Raw genomic sequence first — 19,501 nt, 5'->3', positions numbered from 1 at the left:
CAATGAATTTGCATCCAATTTCATGTTAAACTTGAACATTCCTCCCTGGAAACTATTTGGATGATTCAGAAGGCCACAGCTAGGGGCAACTGGTGATCTGCAGTTTCATCATGACAATGCGCCTGCTCATCCATCACATCTTGTGCAGAGGTTTTTGCGTGAAACATTAAATCACCCATGTGACTCAGCCCCACTACAGCCCAGATTTGGCACCCGGTGACTCCTGGCTTTTCCCAAAACTGAAATCACCTTTGAAAGGGAAGAGATTTCAGATAGTCAATGAGATTCAGGAAATGTGATGGGGCAGCTGATGTCGATTGGGAGAACTGTGTGAGGTCCCAAGATGCCTACTTTGAGAAGGACTGAGGTGTCATTGTCTTATGCACAGTGTTTCCTGTATCTTTGATATATGTCTCTGTTTTTCATATTACATGGCTGGATACCTTCAAGAGAGATGTTATATACACTAAATCTCTCTGTGCATATATATATATTTATATATTGTATAATATATAATATGTATATTATACATTAAATGTGTACTTAATATATAGTATATGTGTATAACATGTATTTCTATATAATGTTATTGTACATACATTACATACTACATTTGATATATATTAAATCTAATATATAATTATGTTATAATAATATATAGTATATATATAACACATATTATCTTATATATACTATATATTAAATAATATAATATGTATATTATTGATTCTGCATCTCTGGAGAACCCTGTATAATACAATGAGCATTGTAAAACATGATTTTTAGTGTATTTTCAAAAAATTATTTTCAGTAGGAACAAAGCCTTTGTTATTGCTATTATATACAAGCCTAGAAATGGTCTCTTTGCAATGAAAAGTACAGCCTTTTCCATACCTAGGGCAAATTATAAAACCTCTTTTTTTTTGAGAGTGGAATTGTTTCAATAAATCACTTATTTCCAGTGAACCCCAGTCACGATAAACAGTCTAATCTCTGAGTTTTATTAGTTGGCTGTCACCATTGCACTAGTAGACAATCTCTAGTTTCCACAGAATAAAACTAATGACTTGGTCATTTTCTAGTTCAGTGTCTTTGCCTGGCATTTTGTGACTTTCCTAGGATAACAGAAGACCTGACATAGGAACTTTGAGAAGATGTGACAGCAGTGTTTTCACCTTGAATTGTCATGCAGTCTGGCAGTTGTTTCTTTAGGACTTTTTGATCAAGATCTGGCAGTTGTTTCTTTAGGACTTTTTGATCAAGATGATTAGGATATTTTATCTTCAGTGTTAGTAGCTGTTTTTTGAGCAAAAATGGTTGTGTTTTGCATTCCCCATCTCAGGTGCACCATATTTGAGGCAGAGTAACTGGTGTCTGGGATGGGCTGCCAGGAACTCCCCATTTGGCCTGTTTTTGTCTGGGTCCGGGTGCCCACCTGCCTTTTTCCATTCATTTCCAAATACTTTCTGGTAATCCAGCTCAGCTCCATGCCTCTCCTTGGGAAGAATCTTACATTTTGTTCAGGGCTTCCAGCTGACCAATCTTGGTGATAATTAACTGGCAGGTAGTCTCTGCTTTTCTTTCCTCAGTCAGGGGATTGCAGGCAGAACAAAGCGTGCAGACTCTAACTTACTCAGCTCGTTGATAAATGACCATTGCAATATCTGATTGTCATTGACTAAAAAGTATTGCAAGGAAGAAACCATTGATATTTTGCACTAAATGCCAGCATCTGGGACACGTAGAGAAGAAATTGCCATGTCGGAAAGGATTAGTTCTAATCTGGGCAGTGAGTTGTTAGAAACAGCTGATTTTCATCAATTAATTGATTAGAGGAACAGTCTAATAACTTGACCATCTGTAGAATGTCAGCCGGCCTTTCTAAAATGGAAAGATTGTTAGACTCCTGGAGCATTGGCCACCCAGCAGCACGCCAGAGCACTTTGGCCCATGTTATTCTTGTTCAGCTAAGAACTAAAACCTTCAGTGTAGAACATGTTCTGTTTGGAGATGGTGGGCCAGGGGAAATTTCAGTTTATTTTCACTGAGATTAAGGACTTTTAGGTGTCTGAGCTGATCATCAATATCTGTAACTTCATCCCATGCTCACAGCAGGTTTTTTGACAAATTAAATTTCTAGTATCAGGACACTTTGGCAATGCCTCCATTATCACTAGCACAATCCTCACCCGAGGAGATGTTTATTGAATTTAGACAGAGAAGAAGGGGGAAGAGAGAAAGAGAGCACAACATCGATGTGAGATAGAAACATTGATGTGAGAGAGACATCAATAGGTTGGTTGCCTCTCATAACTCCCTGACTGGAGATCAAACCTGCAATCTAGGTATGTGCCCCTACTGGGGATCAAACCCACAACCTTTTGGTGTATGGAACAACACCCCAACCAACTGAGCCACCTGGCCAGGCTGTGACCAGCACAATATATTGCACAGTTCCTCAAAAAAGTTTCTTGGAACTTGTTCAGCTGATTTTGCCATTTTATAACAGACCGAAAACCAATAGTTTCCACTGGTTTTATTCCCTATTTTAACAATTTGCTCTTTTCCGTCTTCCTCTGGTCCGTCTTCTAACACATAGAGGTTATTTTTTTTAAATTATATTTTATTGATTATGCTGTTACAGTTGTCCCATTTCCCCCCCTTCACTCTCCTCCTTCCTGTACAACACCCCCCCCCCCGCCGCCCACATTCCCCCCGCTTTAGTTCATGTCCATGGGTCATACATATAAGTTCTTTGGCTTCTACATTTCCTATACTATTATCCTCCCCCTGTCTATTTTCTACTTACCATTTATGCTACTTATTCTCTGTATCTTTTCCCCGTCTCTCCCCCTCCCACTCCCCTGTTGATAACCCTCCATGTGATCTCCATTTCTGTTATTCTGTTCCTGTTCTAGTTGTTTGCTTAGTTTGCGTTTGTTTTTGTTTTACGTGTGGTTGTTATTAACTGTGAATTTTCTGTCATTTTACTGTTCATATTTTTTATCTTCTTTTTCTTAGATAAATCCCTTTAACATTTCATGTAATAAGGGCTTGGTGATGATGAACTCCTTGAACTTGACCTTATCTGAGAAGCACTTTATCTGCTCTTCCATTCTAAATGAAAGCTTTTCTGGATAGAGCAATCTTGGATATAGGTCCTTGACTTTCATGACTTGGAATCCTTCTTTCCAGCTCCTTCTTGCCTATAAGGTCTCTTTTGAGAAATCAGCTGACAGTCTTATGGCAACTCCTTTGTAGGTAACTGTGTCCTTTTCTCTTGCTGCTTCTTAGATTCTCTCCTTATCTTTAATCTTGGGTAATGTAATTCTGATGTGCCTTGGTGTGTTCCTCCTTGGGTCCAGCTTCTTTGGGACTCTCTGAGCTTCCTGGACTTCCTGGAAGTCTATTTCCTTTGCCAGACTGGGGAAGTTCTCCTTCATTATTTGTTCAAATAAGTTTTCAATTTTTTGTTCTTCCTCTTCTCCTTCTGGTATTCCTATAATTCAGATGTTGGGACATTTAAAGATGTCCTGGAGGTTCCTAAGCCTCTCTTCATGTTTTTGAATTCTTATTTCTTCATTCTTTTCTGGTTGGATGTTTGTTTCTTCCTTCTGGTCCACACCATTGATTTGAGTCCCGGTTTCCTTCCCATTGCTATTGGTTCCCTGTACATTTTATTTTGTTTCTCTTAGCATAGCCTTCATTTTTTCATCTCATTTGTGACCAAATTCAACCAATTCTGTGAGCATCCTAATTACCAGTGTTTTGAACTGTGCATCTGATAGGTTGGCTATCTCTTCGCTGCTTAGTTGTATTTTTTCTGGAGCTTTGATCTGTTCTTTCCTTTGGGCTTTTTTATTTATTTTTTTTTTTTGGTCTTCGCGCACCTGTTAGGTAAAGGGGCAGAGCCTTAGGTATTCCCCAGGGCCCTGTGCTGTATGTGGGGAGGGAGTCCGAGAGGGAACAATGCTGCTTGCTCTGCTCTCTGCCGGTTTTCAGTCACTTCCCCCGCTACCCACAAACAAAGTGGGCCCTCCTGATGCTGATTCCCATATGGGTGGGTTTGTGTACGTTCTGGGACCCTGTGGGTCTCTCCAACAAACTGTCCTGTGAGGCTGAGAGTTTCTCCTTCTGCCGCCTCAACCCCCAAGGGGTTTTCAGTCAGTGGTTTGAGGCTTTATTTCCCCAAGCTGGAGCCCTGAGGTTGCGTGGTCTGTTTTGCTCCCCCTTTGTTCCTCCTGGTTTATCTGCACGTGAATTTGGGACCACAGGGTACTCCAGCTGCTCCTTGCCGGGCAGCTGCAGCTACAGCCTAGACTGCCCAGCTCCACTGCCTACCTGGGTACGCCAGCCACTGTTTTGCTGTGAGTCCTCTCCACCCAGGTGCACGTCTCCACCCCTCCTATTGGTCTTCTTTGAATGTGTCTTCTTTCACTCCTTGGTTGTTGGACTTCCATACAGTTCAATTTTCTGTCAGTTCTGGTTGTTTTTGTTTTTAAATTGTTGTTGTCCTTCTTTTGGTTGTGTGAGGAGGCACAGTGCATCTACCTATGCCTCCATCTTGGCCGGTAGTCTCCACATAGAGGTTCTTAATTACAATTAAGAAAGTCTACTCCAAGCATTCTTTATTTGTACAAATAAAGAACCTTCCTATTGTGTGCCTGCTGTACTGGATTCTATCATGCTTGCTGCTCTCTGGATTATCCCATTCTACTCCTCACCTATCTCAACTCACTCCTTCTGAGCTCCAGGGCTAGCACAGCAGCTTGAAAGGCATCAGAGATATATGGGGAGGAACTGAGTTGTCTGGCATCGGGGTGAGAGCTAGTGGGAACAGCTTTCTCCAAGACAAAAGTGCTGGCAGAGACCATTGTTCCTTTACTGAGCCCTTTCCCCACTGTGCTGGCATATCTGATTCTTCACCAACCTAGCTGTCACTGTTCACACCCACCCAGGTGATTCCCTGAGACCTCCTAAAACTTTCTTTTTTTCTCATTGACACATATATTGGATTGTTAGGTGGAAGATATAGGTTGCGTTAATTGTAAATCAGATTCATTGGGCGTGAGGATGCTACGGTTATAATTTAGAAAACTTCCTCTGACTCCACTTTTGAGATGGAATAGAATTTGAAAGGAGCAAATGATATTTAATATAAGTTCAGTTAAGGAAGAAGTGAAAATTGAATATATCACCTGAAATATATTATTTCTAATAATTAATACCATAAATTATGTCTTATGATAAACTAATAATAATGTTGTAGACATACATATGGTTATATTTAAAATTTTAGCAGTTTATAATCAATAACATTCAGCTATTTAGAAAATAGTCATATTTTCTTCATCTTACTCTTCCAAAATCGCTAAAAATTGTTACATAATATTAAAGAGTAATTTCAACAAAGTCTGGAAACTAAGAAGATTTAACAAGCTTTTTTTCTTCATAGACCTTGTTTTTAAGGATCTTGATTGGAGTCTGTGGCAGAATTCTCACTAATATGGTCTAGACTAGGGTCCTTAACCTTGGCACTATGGACATTTTGGACTGGATAACTCTTTGTTGTATGGTCCTGTCTTGTACACTGTAGAATGTTTATCAGCACCCTGGCCTCCACCCTGCATATCCCAATAGCACCCCATCCCTGAATTGTGTTAACCAACAAATAAATATCTCTAGACAGTGCCTACAGTCCCCTGGGAGGCAAAATTGCCCCAATTGAGGAAGAACTGGGGATTGGATACATACAGCATGAGTAATGCCAGCTATGTAAATAAGTAAGGGACCATAGCCTAAAAAAATTAAGAGATTGCCTAATAAAAGTAAAGTTCAATAAAGGACAACTATCACAAAACATTTGGAGCCCATAATGTGTGTTTCCACCTTTTGCCTCCTGATATTTGATGTTCTGGTTAAAAGGAAGTGGATTTTGCTTTTTGTTGACTTTTCCAATGCCTTTCTCTCTTGGTTTTGACCAGGATTAAAGCAACAGCCTACCCAGAATAAGAATACTGTCTTAATTTAAGGCATTCACTAACTTTCAAACCTCAGTAATAATGACTCTGTGTTTTGAGTTGATGATGGTTCATCTTGGTGTAACTTTTCAATCCATCCAGTGTTGTGTTAAGCTGAGAAAGAAGATGGGTGCAGCAAGGATAGTATTTCCTGAGGGTGCTGTTTTTAGTGGGGTCTGAAGTGAGCTGAGATCCTGGTGGCTTTAAGTAAACTAGGAAGTAGGAGAAAATAAAGAAGGGAATGTTGAGTGACTGTGATGGTCAATTGGATGTGTCCACTTGGCTAGGCTACAGACTCCAGTTCTTCACTCAAAGAGACATGCAGGTGTTGCACTTCCTCAGGCTTTGCTCCCAAACCCCACTTCATGCAAATGTAGTTTTTGTATTTAATTTTTTTTCTGCTTTTCCCTTTGTTATTATAGTCTTTATAAGTATCATTTTCTCTTTATTTTTCCCCATTGAAAATAGCTCTACTCTTTAGGTAAAAGAGCCCTCTTTTAGGTACCAGGCATTTGACCTGGTCTATCTCCTTTTATCTTCAAAACAAGTATGTGGCAGGTTTATTATCATCCTTATTGTACAGGTGAGGAAATTAGTCTTAGAACTGCTAACAATCATGTCCAGACTAATGGCAGAGCCTCTGAGAAATTGTTTTTTTACTTTGCTGTATTCTCTTGTCTTGCTCATTTCACATTACCTTTTCTTGGTAGATAAAGGGATTTGCGAATTGTGGGAGAGCATATCTTTTCATCTTGTTCTGTGGGAAAGAATATGTGAAAAGATTCAGTAGATGGCTCCATATTGAATTGTGCAGTGTGTTTTTCTAAAACTCAGCAGAGTGGACCATGCCTTTTTTCTTTTAGGTACTGTTGCTTATGTTTTCAAATTTGGTTCACATTTCATAGTTTTAAGTTTGGGTTAATCACCAGTTAGTCACCAGTAACTATTTCACTTGAAATCCACATAGTCAGTTACATAATTGAAAGGGACAGAAAAAGTGCTATGTGGTCATCCAACCCAACTGGGAGGCTGGGAAATAAAATAAATAAGCAAGTAGGAAGGTAATAAGTCAAATCCAGTCATCATTAAGGAAGTATTCAAAGATTAAGACCAGGCACTGTCATTGGATCTCCTTATGGTTTTTCACATGAGAACTAATTCAGAATACAGCATTCTCTCCAAAGTTGGGTATACTTAAAAACACTAATAAATTTTTTAGTCCTTTTATTGTATGTTCAACCCGAAGTAAACACCAAACCAAGCATCCCCAAATATTGTGAGACAAATACATACATAATCCAGTCACGGCATGGTAGAGGAGGAGGCATCTCCAATGTTGGCATTTTAAAACATGATTTTGCTTCTTTACCCTCAAGTAGCTCCTGTGTATTGAAAATGAAAATGCCTCACCAACCATAACTGTGCACAGCAATTTGTTTGGCTAGGCATGGCCATCATTTCCTACTTTTCTTTGAACTCATGCTATTTAATTATTCTTGATATTAACAGTGTGTCTTCGGGGCCTGGCCAGTTCATGAATAAGACCCACTCTTCTCTCCCCTCTGATTTTCAAAAAATTGAATTCATGCTAGGGGAGAAGTTTTGGGTATAGGGACTTTCTGGATGTCCTTCAGAGGATACAACATAAGTTCTGCTGACCACCTTCCTTAAAGACCAGCTCAGCTGGACAGCAATGACTGTCACAGTGAGAGGAGCTTTGTAGAACTGCTATAGCTCTCTAGAGGAAGAGGCTTAAAGATGTTGCACAAACATGTTTTTGAAAGGCCAGCTTGGTGGAGCCATCCAGAGAGATGGTAAAAATAAACATATCTTTTCCAGTTCATCATATTGAGAAGCCAATGTAGTTTTCTAGAGGTGAGTTTATATACCAGCATAATTTATACAATTAATGTGCCAGGAGGTTCATATAGGGCACGATTCTACTGTTTTATATATATATATATATATATATATATATATATATATATATATATATATATTTAGAAAAATTTGGAATGTTAATTTTGTTTTTGTGTTTTCTCCCATTAGTGTAAAATGATGTCTGAGAAAATTGTTTCATAAATGTTGCAAAGACACCTTTATGAAGATCTGAGATAGTGACTCACTAATAATGTTAAATTGCATCTTGAATCTGTCTACATTTATATAGTCTTGTAAATGAAGACTAGCAAGTGCAATTCAGTTGTTGAAGACTGTTGTTTAGCCTGGTGAATACACTACCATTTATTTTTATTTCCTTAAATTAGAGAGAGTGTAGACAAGCTAGGTCTCAGAAGAACTTGACAAAGCCTTCGTGGCCTTTCACACGGACAGTCACATTGACGTGGCAGGCTTTTAGAGAGTCACTGCTGAGTCAGGTGCCCTAGTTTACCTACGCCATAGTTTTAATACCAGCTTTAATTGAGACAGTGGATGTGTAAGACCTTCGACAAGTAGAAAACACTATGAAATGAAGGTAGAATCCTTGACATAGTAATTTTCTTAATTTCAAAAATAAAACATGAAACTACTACTTTGGATAGTATGTAGTTGGTTGTGGATGGTTGATAGTCCTACTGCAACAACTGGGAAAAATTGGACAAATTGCAAAAAATGATATTTTAAAAGGCACCATAGAGTTTGGAAGAAACAAGTCCTAGTTGAACTAAAATTATAGAGACGGTAAAGTTGTTCCAAGGTAAGCTGATAATTGACAGCTGTTTTTGGCATGAGGGGCCTTTGTTGATTCCGGACATGGGTTGAGGATTGGACTTAGCTCATGCTGAGGGTCCTTGTGAAGGAAAAATAAATCTGAAAAGCTCAAACCAACATATGGCTAGTATGACAAACTGGAAACTTGAGGGGCTTCAAACTCAGAGTTGTTTTATTTTTCCTGAAGATATATGCTAAATTCTTAGAATTCACAGGATCCTGGGGAGTGTGGCCAAAAGTTTATAAAGGGCAAATGAAACCTCCCACGGGTTTATGCTCCTAAGAAACAAGAAGCCTCTAGAGAATGGGGCCTGCTTTAGGCACAAGGCTGTTCCCCCTTTTAAGGCCTTTGCAGATTTTGCAGCTTTGTGTGGCCAGGAACCTGGAGAGCTAGTTTGAACTCCCCTGCAGGATAGAGCTAGATTTCCTGCAGTCTTTCAGGGTTAAGGAAATTACACCAGCCAGGCTCTCCAACAGAAGCATGGGAAGGCCCCATGCAAGGAACAGGGGCCAACAAAAGGTCCATAGATTCTTGCTAAAACTGTGGCCCAACCCCAACCCACTTCAATTCCTGCCGGATTTTGGTGCTCAGCTCCTCACCCAGTCTCTCTAAGAGAAGAAAAGGGACATACTCTCTAGTGGAATCATCATAATTAGCTTCCACATTTTAAAAAAGGTTTTATTTATTTTTAGAGAGAGAAGAGGGAGGGAGAAAGAGAGGAAGAGAAACATCAATGTGTAGTTGTCTCTCACGCATTCCCCACCACCGGGGACCTGGCCTGCAACCCAGGCATGTGCCCTGACTGGGGATTGAACCGGCGACCCTGTGGTTCACAGGCTGTCACTCAATCCACTGAGCCACACTGTGCAGGGCCAGCCTCCAGTTTTTACATACAAGATGTGACATACAATCAACAATAACAGACAAAAAAACAGCAGAAGCAGACCACATGATAAAACTATTGGAGTTAATAGACAAGAACATTAAAATGGTGTTAAAGATTTTATACACACACACACACACAGATGGAAACATGGAAAATTTCACCAGGACCAGAAAGCTCTGTATCAGTGTTCATAGGAATTCTGTATTTGTTGCCATGGTGTGGGAGTGATGGGCATGACTTAACAGAGTCAGTCTTGAATTAATCCAGTGAATACACATTGATCCTCCTCTGTCAGGCTGTGAGCTGAGCTACGGATACAGAAGAAATTCTTGTGCCCTCAGAGGGTCCTCAGACTAGAGCAGCATAACTTGATGGAAGAATAATGTGAGCCTTGTGTAATTTTACATCTCCAGTAGCTATATGAAAAGAGTAAAAGAAAACAGATGGCTTCTGGTCAAGATGGCTGTGTAGGCAGACATGGCTTACCTCTTTGCACAACCACATCAAAATTACAACTAAAATATAGAACAGCCTTCACTCAGGAACATCAGAAACTGAGTTGAATGGAAGCCTGACAACTACGAAATCAAGTTGAATGGAAGTCTGACAACTATGGAATTGAAGAAACCATATCCATCCAAACTGGTAGAAGGGGCACCGACACAGAATAGGCTGGCCCCACACCCACATGGCTAAAAATTCGGGAGTTATATCTCAGGAGCAAGGATTTCCAGACCCACACCAGGCCCCACACCCAGCCCAGGATTCCAGTGCCAGGAAGATAAGTCCCCACAACTTCTGGCTGTGAAAACCAATGGGGATTGAGTTGGTGGAGGTGGCTGGTGGACTCCTATGCAGTTCCTTTTAAATATCCCACACATGGACTCACCTACTCAGACATGCTCCCTCTGAGCTCCAGCACCAGAGTGGCAACTTGAAGGGCACCAGTGGTATACAGGGAGAGACTGAAGTGTCTGGCATCATAGTGAGCAGAGGCCATTGCCCCTCTACTGAGTCCTCCCCCCACAGAGACAATAGGCTGATGCCATATCTGAGACTCCATCAACTTGGCTAACACTGTGTGACCCACCTTGGAGATCCATAGAGGCTCTACCCCACCCAAATTACAGGCTCACCTAAGCTGCTTTTCCATATAAATGGCTGGTCTTCATTCCTAAATCCTATCAAACAAGCAACAGCTGGCTTCATTGAGCCCTAGCAGCAGTTAGATTAGAGTCACAGCTTGGCTTCACCTGGAAATCTCTAAGCCCAGCACAAGTAGCAGCCCTTTCAGATTACTTTACAGCTCAGGCAGGGTGCCCCAGGTTAAACACTTGTGGGGGCTGAACTTGGCCTGCACCACCTGGGAAACACCAGGGCCAGCGCACCCAGTGGACAGCTACAGGCCACACTGGAGCACCACCACCCTGCCCCTGCACAGCTGATCCTCCATGGAGGGTGGCATTTGGTAGTCAGTGGTCACAGCCAGTCCTTGCAGCTTACTGGACTGGGAGAATCCCTCCAACTGACCTGCCAACAATAATCAAATCTCAACTCTAAGAGCAGGGTGTACTCAGCCCACACAAAGGGCACAACTCAACTACCTAGCTTGGGTGATAGGGGATGCTGTGCCACTGGACCCTACAGGACACCTACTAAATTAGGCCACACTCAAAGCAACTCTACCTAATACATAGAAACAAATACAGGGAGGCTGCCAAAATGAGGAGACAAAGAAACATGGCCCAAATGAAAGAACAGATCAAAACTCCAGAAAAAGAGCTAAACAAAATGGAGGTAAGCAATTTATCCAATCCATCCTTATAAAACAGTGCTTATAAGGATGCTCAAGGAACTTAGTGAGGACTTTAACATCATAAAAAAGATCCAGTCAGAAACAAAGGATATACTAATTGAAGTAAGAACAATTTACAGGGAAGGACAGTAGAATGGATGAAGCTGAGAATCAAATCAACAATTTGGAACATAAGGAAGCAAAAAATAACCATGTAGAACAAGAAGAAAACAGAATCCAAAAACAATGAGGATAGTATAAACAGCATCTGGGACAACTTTTAAGAAGCCCAATATTTGCCTCATAGGGGTGCTATGCTAGAAGGAGAAGAGAAAGAGCCAAAAGTTGGAAATCTATCTGAAAAAATGGTGAAAAGAAACTTCCCTAATTTGGGGAGGGAAATAGACATGCAAGTCCAGGAAGCACAGAGAGTCCTAATTATGATGGATGCAAAGAGGTTCATTGCAAGACACATTATTATTTAAAGGCCAAAGGTTAAAGATAAAGAGAGACGCTTAAAAGCAAAGAAGTTAGTTACCTGATGGTTGCCAGATAGAAGAGGGGAGTGAAATAATGGGTGAAGAGGTGAGGGTAGTAAGAAGTACAGATATACAGTTACAGAATAGCCTGGGGATGTAAAGTACGGTATAGGAAATGGAGTAGCCAAAGAAGTTAACGCATGACCCATTGACATGAATAATGGTTGGGGGGGCGTTGCCTGAGGTAGTAGGGGGCACTGGGTGGAGGGGAGCAAAGGGGGAAAAATCAGGACAACTGTAATATAATTAACATAATAAAAACTTTCATCAGATAATGGGAACCTATTTAAAAAGTCAAATGGACATTCTAGAACTGAAGAAAACTATTATCTGATATTAAGACTAGTGAAGTGGTTTTAACAGCAGAATGGACATGTAAAAATTAGGATGAGTGAATTGGAAAAGAGGTTTATAGAAAATACTCAACTGAAGTACAAAGAGAAAAACTAATAGAAAACAAAACAAAACAAAAATGTCTAACATACACAATATCGGTAGTCCCAAAGAGAAAAGGGAATAGGGAAGAAGCAATATTAAAAAAACCAAGAAGCTTCCAAAACTGGAGAAGGTAATTATAGATTTAAGAAGCTCTGTAAACACCTAGCAGAAGAATCACACAAAAATTATGTCTAGGGACAACATATTGAAGCAGCTGAAAACTCAAAGACAAAAAGAAAAATCTTAAAAGCATCCCAAGATGAAAGACACATTACCTGCAAAACAGCAACAATAAGATTTACAGCCGGCCGCTCCACTGAAGTTACAGAAGCTGTAAGAAAGAAAATAAAATGATGACTTCAGAGTGGTAGGGATGAAATGACTGTCAAGCAGGAATTCTCTACCCAGTGAAATATCTTATAGGATGAAGGTGAAATAAACATATTTTCACCATTGAAACAGGCCATTTGTGGCCAGTAGGCTTAACCACAAGAAAAACTAGAGTACTTTAGGAAGAAGGACAGCGTTTCCAGATGAAAACTGGAAAATGCAGGGTCAAATAATTCAAAGGGCAAATGGCAGATGCTCTTACCTTCTTTTTAAATAATTTTCTCATTACCCTTTTTTCTTTTTCATTCATTCTTCACCAGGTTTCATTCATAGCTTATAGAATTAAGTCACACCTCTAATATTATTTTATCCTTAATATAATTATGCTTAAAAATTTTTTTATTGTTATTCAATTACAGTTGTATGCCTTTTCTCCCCATCCCTCCACCCCACCCCTATTTTATCCTTAATATAATTATGCTTTTATATTTTTTCTGTTCTTCCTATCTTATGATTTTTGGTAATTATTAAAAAATTATAACTTGGCAATTATCCATTGAATCACTGAAAAAAAGCATAGGATAGGACTATAACAAATGAAGCAGATAAGTGCTTCTTTAAATTTAGCATTCTTGTTAACAATGACAAAGAGCAAAGTTGGAAAAATTGAGAATATAAACATACAACTCAGTGGGAGACCGATTACAAATCAAGCTTAATTTGGGAAGTGGTAGGGGTGGAGAAACCTGGGGAGAAAATACAGTCTTGGGAAAGAAGAATGAGTCACAGAAAGTATGCGGAAAGGATTCTAATGAGCATTACTAAAATTCCACACAGTATTTTTATGATGTTTAAAATGCTGCTTAGAATTTATGTTTGGAAGTGAAGTAATTGCATTGCATATTCTGTGGATTCTTTTGAGGGAATCGTCATCAGTCACCATGGTTGTTTATCACACTTGGAATAACACCCAATTCCTGGAAAAAGTTGTTTGGGGGAAAGGAAAGGGCTATAGTTGTAAACTGGGAAGCCTCAGCTAATGGGTTGTTATTTAAAGCCTTGGGAGTAAATGAAATCCTCCTGGAAGTGAGTATAGATAGAGAAAAGATCTGAGGACTGAGCCTTTAGATGCTCCAAACAATGGATGTTATGGAGAGGAGGATGCAGCAAAGGATACCAAGAAAAGCATATGTGTAGTAGAAGGGAAACAGAGAATGTCTACTCATGGGAGACACAAAAAAATGTGTATGAAAGCTAGGAGTGATTAAAAGACAAGTTCGGCTGAGAGGGCAGTAGAATAGGTTGAGAATTGACCCCTGGATTTACGTTGTCAGACATTAGCTTCAGGAGAATATGGGCAGCACCAACGAGAAGTAATTTGCTTTTTGTTTCTAATCATCCATGGGGAATCCTGAGAGCATTCCATCAACTACGTGGAAGAAGCAAATATTAAAGAGACCCTTAGAAAAGAGGGGGAAGGAAGCTTTTTTTCCCCTTCGTAGGTTGAATAGAAAAATCCCTAAAGTAGCTACTTAACAAAAAAAGAAAAAAACCCTATTTTAACTTGTTAAATTCAACAGTGTAGTAAAGCAGCTGAGAACCCAGAATCTGATGTTGGAAGATCTGTGTTAGAATACTGCTCCATCACTTTCCTGCTGTGTGACTTTGGTCAAGTGTCTTAGCCTCTCTAAGCCTCATCTCCTCAACCTTAACAAGCAGACATAATAGTTCATAGCATAATGAAGTTTAAATTAAATGTATGTAAAGTTCTTTCTGTATAGTGAGTGCTTGAAAATACTGTCATTTTCATTTATATCACATGTATATTCTACAAGTAGGGAAGGAAATAGGCAAGAAAAGAAAAAGTTAAAATGAATTATGCTGGAATGACATAAAGGAAAGTAAAGAAAAAGGAAATAAAGAAGAGGGAAGGTCACATTAGGAAGTTGGGTAGCTTTGCTGGCCATGAGGATGAACTTGGAGTGGGAGGCAGGGCATTTTGAACCTGTAATGTGATGTAACATTGGGACAATTGTAAATGAAGGAAGTCCCAGGACTTCATCAGCCACACTTTATGAGAAATGGAGAGGCAGGAAGTAAGTGGAGAGGGCAGAAGCCGAATATGGCTTAGAAAAGACAAGAATTACAGGGAAAGAGATGGAAAGGGGCACCAGCGTGTTAGAGCTTCCTTGGAGGCTGGATGAGTTTTTATTGTATTTTCAGTGACGTGTCAATTTGTGCCCCTGGGCTTGTGTGAAGGAAGGTGGTCCCTAATTCAAACGTTTTCTGCAATTGCTCTCAAGATCTTTGCATCACACACTGTACTTCCATTGTTCGAAGAAGAATATGTAGTTATTTAAAAAAACTCAAACTGTGTTTATGTTTTTGTAAATAAATACTATATTTATGTGGTTCTTATGCAATAAGAAAGTGCATATAGTTAAAATTCTCCCTCCTGCCCCTTGTCCCTCAGCTATACAATTCCTTTTCCTGAAGGCAACCAAAGCTATTGTTTTCGTTTCCTGTATGTATTTCCAAAGATTTTACTTACATGTATAAATATAAAAGTTTACTTATTAGGACAAAAATGGTGGAATAACACATAAATTGTTCAGGATTGTATTTTTTTCCTTAGTAGTATTCTTTGGAGATTAGTTTATAGTAGTATATAGAAAGCTTCCCTATTTTTCCCCTGTAACAAGCTGCTTAAGATTCTTTTTTATGGGGTTCTTGTAATTCATATAGCCAGTAATTCTTGATGGACACAAGGGCTATTTCCAGTGTTTTGCTAGCCACAAAGTGCTACAGTGAGAAATCTTCTATACATATTATTTTGCATATGTGTGTAACTATTTAAGTTTCCAGAAGAGAAATTGCAGAGTCAAAGGATCTGTGTATTTGTAATTTTGGTATATATTACCAAAGTGCCCTTCATAAAGACTGTCACTTTTATCTCCACAGTAATGTATGTGCCTGAATTTCCCAAACTTGAACACAGTGTTTTATATTATTTTTAAACATTTAAAAAATTTATAGGTAAAGAATAGTATATCAGAATGGTATATACAGTTTTATTTTTCATTTCTTTTATTATGAGTGGAGTTGAGCATATTTACTAGTGTTTAAAAACCATTTGCATATCCTTTTCTGTAAACTTTTTTTATTTAGTTAAGTCATTTTTTAATTTTTTGAGGTGACACTGGTTCACAAAACCATACAGGTTTCAAGTGTACAACTCAATAAAACATCTGCACACTGCATTGTGTCCCCATTGTCCAAAGCAAAGTCTTTCCCTTCCCATTCCCCACCCCTTTGCCCACCTCCACCTACCTCTGCCCCCCCCCCCCCCCCGCCCCGTTTCCCCTTGGCTGTCCCCACACTGTTGTCTATACAATTAGTTGTACATATATGATCTTTGGCTAATCCCTTCACCTTCTTTCATCCAGTCCCCTTGCTTGTCCCCTCAGGCTGCTCTTAGCCTGTTCAATGTACCCATACCTCTATTTCTATTTTGTTCATCAGTTTATGTATTTTGTTCATAATTCCGTGTTTGTCTTTCTCTGATTCCATTTATAAGTGAGATCATTTGGTATTTGTTTTTCTCTGACTGGCTTATTTCACTTAGCGTAGTACTTTCCAAATCCATCCATGTTGTTGCAAAAGGTGAGATTTCCTTCTCTTTAAGGCTGGCTGTGTAGTATTTCATTTATAAACTATTTTATTCTATTGTTAATATTTTTTGTCTTTCAACACTTCAAATATTTGATTCCAGTCTTTTCTTGCTTTCATGGTTTGTGAAGAGAATTCTGATGTAATTCTGACTCTTCTTCCTCTAAAGGTAAGATTTTTTTCCCCCTTTCTAGCATTTTTCCAAGATTTTCTCTTTGTCCTTTATTGTCTCCACTGTAGACATGGAATATATTTTGAATATGATATACTGTGTAGATTTTAAAAATATTTATCTTAGTATTCTCTGGGCTTCCTAGATCTTTGGCCAAGAGTCTGTCATCAATTTTGGAAAATTCTCAACCACTATCACTTCAAATATTTCTTCTGTTTTTTTACTTCTCTTCTCCTTCTGGTCATCCTTTTATTACTATCCCACAGTTCTTGGATATACTTTTCCAATTTTTTCTTTTTAAAAAATCCTTGCATTTCAGTTTGAGAAATTTCTACTGACATATGGTCAGGCTCACTAGTTCTTTCCTTGGCTGTGTCCAGTGCACTGATGACCCATCAAAGGCATTCTCCATTGCTGTTACAGTGTTTTTGATTTCTAGCTTTTTCTTTAGAGTCTTTCCTTTTGTCTTAATCTTTCTGCTTATATTACTCATCTGTTCTTGAATGTTGTCCATTTTTCCCCATCAGAGCCTTTGCCATATTAATCATGGTTATTTCAAAATCCTGGTGTCATAATTCCAAAATTTCTACCATATCTGAGACTGCTTCTGATGCTTGCTTTGTCTCTATACTGTGTGCATGTGTGTGTGTGTTTGCCTTTAGCATGCCTTGTATTTTTTTATTGAAAGCTGGATATGATGTATTGGGTAGAATTACTGAGATAAATAGGCCTTTTTCTGGCTAGAAGTTAGACTGTGTTTACTTTTTGCAGCTGTGGTGTCAGCGGCAAAATTTCTTCCTGTGTCCTTATTTTTGTCTCCCCTATTGTCTTTGGGATTCCCCCAAGACTCCTTAAATAGTGCCTGAGTCTTTTGAGTCTTTTAGCTCTAATCCCTGTTATTATAAAGGAGCCCTATGGATATGATGGTAAGGTGTGTGGGGAGGAGAAGCGTTTTATATGACTACATCTCAGTCTTTTAGTAAGCCTGCCTGAGCTGGGTATTTCCCTTCCTCCGCAATGAAGGCCAGAGGGGGCTGGAGTTGGAGTTTTCCCTTCTTGCTGGTTGGTTAGGTGCTGATGAAACTGAGGGGTGACTTTGATGAGGAGAACAGAGCAATTTGAGCATATTTCAAAAATGGTTGCATTTCCCCTACTCCTGAAGGAAGCAGGGGGAGATTTTTTCGAAAATTCTCTCTAAATTTTTTTTCAATTACACTTTACATTTAATGTTATTTTGTATTAGTTTCAGGTGTACAGTGTAGTTTCAGATTTTCTCAGTGAGGACCTGATAGGGCTTCTGGAGGTAAATCTCAGGAAAGTATAGGGGCCTTTTCTAAATTTTTAATGCTGAAGCTGTATACATTGAGCCTCCCCCCCCAAATTCATCAATTATAGTTTAAAGTGTTTGTACTGATTCTGGTTTGAGCTGTGGACTTCTACTCCAGTGAGCTATGATTCTCTGAATCTATTTGTCTCTCCAGTTTTCAGGACAGCAGTTTATCCTGTGACCTCAATTCTTTGATAGATCTAATAGTTTTTGACTTTCAGTTCAACTTTTTTCTTGAACAGGAATGATGACTTCCAAGCTCTCCACATATCAAACTGGACAGAAGTTGTATTTTTCTCTGGTTTGCAGGAGCTCTTTATATATTACAGAAATTAGTTGTTTATCTTCGTAAGAGATGCACATTAAAAAATTTTGTCACTTATCTTTTGAATTTGTGTTGTCCCCCTATGCAGTTAAATAAATGTTTGTGTGTGTTTGAATTTATCATTCTCTTTTAGGCATTTCAATTCTGTGACACAGTTACAGGTATACCTCATTTTACTCTGCTTTGCTCTATTGTGCTTCTCACATATTGTGTTTTTTACAAATTGAAGGTAAGACTCTCCACCAGCAAAAAGATTACAACTCACTGAAGGATCAGAGGGTAGTTAGCATTTTTTAGCAATAAAGTCTTTTTAATTAAGGTATATACATTGTTTTTTTTACACATAATGCTATTACACACTTAATAGACTATAGTGTAGTATAAACCTAACTTTTATAGGCACTGGGAAAACAAAAAGTTTATGTGCCTTGCTTTATTGTGATACTTGCTTTATTTTGATAATTAGCTTTATTGTGGTGGCCTGGAACTGAACCTGAAGCATCTCCAAGGTAGGCCTGTAGTAAGGCTTTCATAAGTTGGATTATAAAGGAATTCTTCCATTGTTTCTTTTAGTGCTTGCTATGATTTATTTTTTATATTTAAATATTTTCTCCATTTATGATTTTTCTTCAAGTAAAGTATGAAGATTAGGTGCTATTTCCCCTCTTCCCTATTAATTTACTTCAAAACCATTGTTTGATAGTTCATTTTTCCCCACTGATTATCATGTATTAAATTCCAATATATATTTGGGTTTATTTCTATAATTTTTATTCTGTGTTATTGCTTTATCTCTTTTTCATATGCTAATATGAATAATTTATATGATAATACTCTGTTTTAATTAGTATAGCTTTACAATTAAAAAAATATTGTATGGCTAATTACCTCTTTATTTTTGTTGTCAATTTCAAACATTTGTCAGTTTTTCTATATAAAATTTAGCACTTGTGTTTCTAATTAAAAAAACTTGTTGGTATTTTTATTGTGATCATGTTGTTTTTACCTTAATTTAGAAATGAGTGCATATTTATGAAATTGAGTTCTTTAAAATCTAAAAATATTGTATGCCCTTCTGTTTGTTCCAAGTTTTCTTTTGTGTACCTTGAGAGCTTTAACCATATTTCTTCATATAGCTCTTGCACATTTTTGTTAATTTTGTTCCTAGGAATCTTATCTTCCTTTTCTTCTTTCCTCAGTTGTAACTGGGGTTTTTATACCTTCTTTATGTCTTTTAATTGGTTGTTTATATATGTATATAAGCTACTTATGTCTATATATTTATTT

General features: G+C 38.4%; 1 pseudogene; it reads right to left on the bottom strand.

Moving 5' to 3' along the window:
- Positions 1 to 872: 872 nt before the first annotated feature.
- LOC112323184 (tubulin-specific chaperone E pseudogene) lies at positions 873 to 2,225 on the bottom strand (annotated as a pseudogene).
- Positions 2,226 to 19,501: the final 17,276 nt, after the last annotated feature.

This window comes from Desmodus rotundus, chromosome 3 (assembly GCF_022682495.2).
Source record: "Desmodus rotundus isolate HL8 chromosome 3, HLdesRot8A.1, whole genome shotgun sequence".
In the NCBI taxonomy this organism is placed as follows: Eukaryota; Metazoa; Chordata; class Mammalia; order Chiroptera; family Phyllostomidae; genus Desmodus; species Desmodus rotundus.
This window is presented reverse-complemented; position numbering and strand designations above follow the sequence as displayed.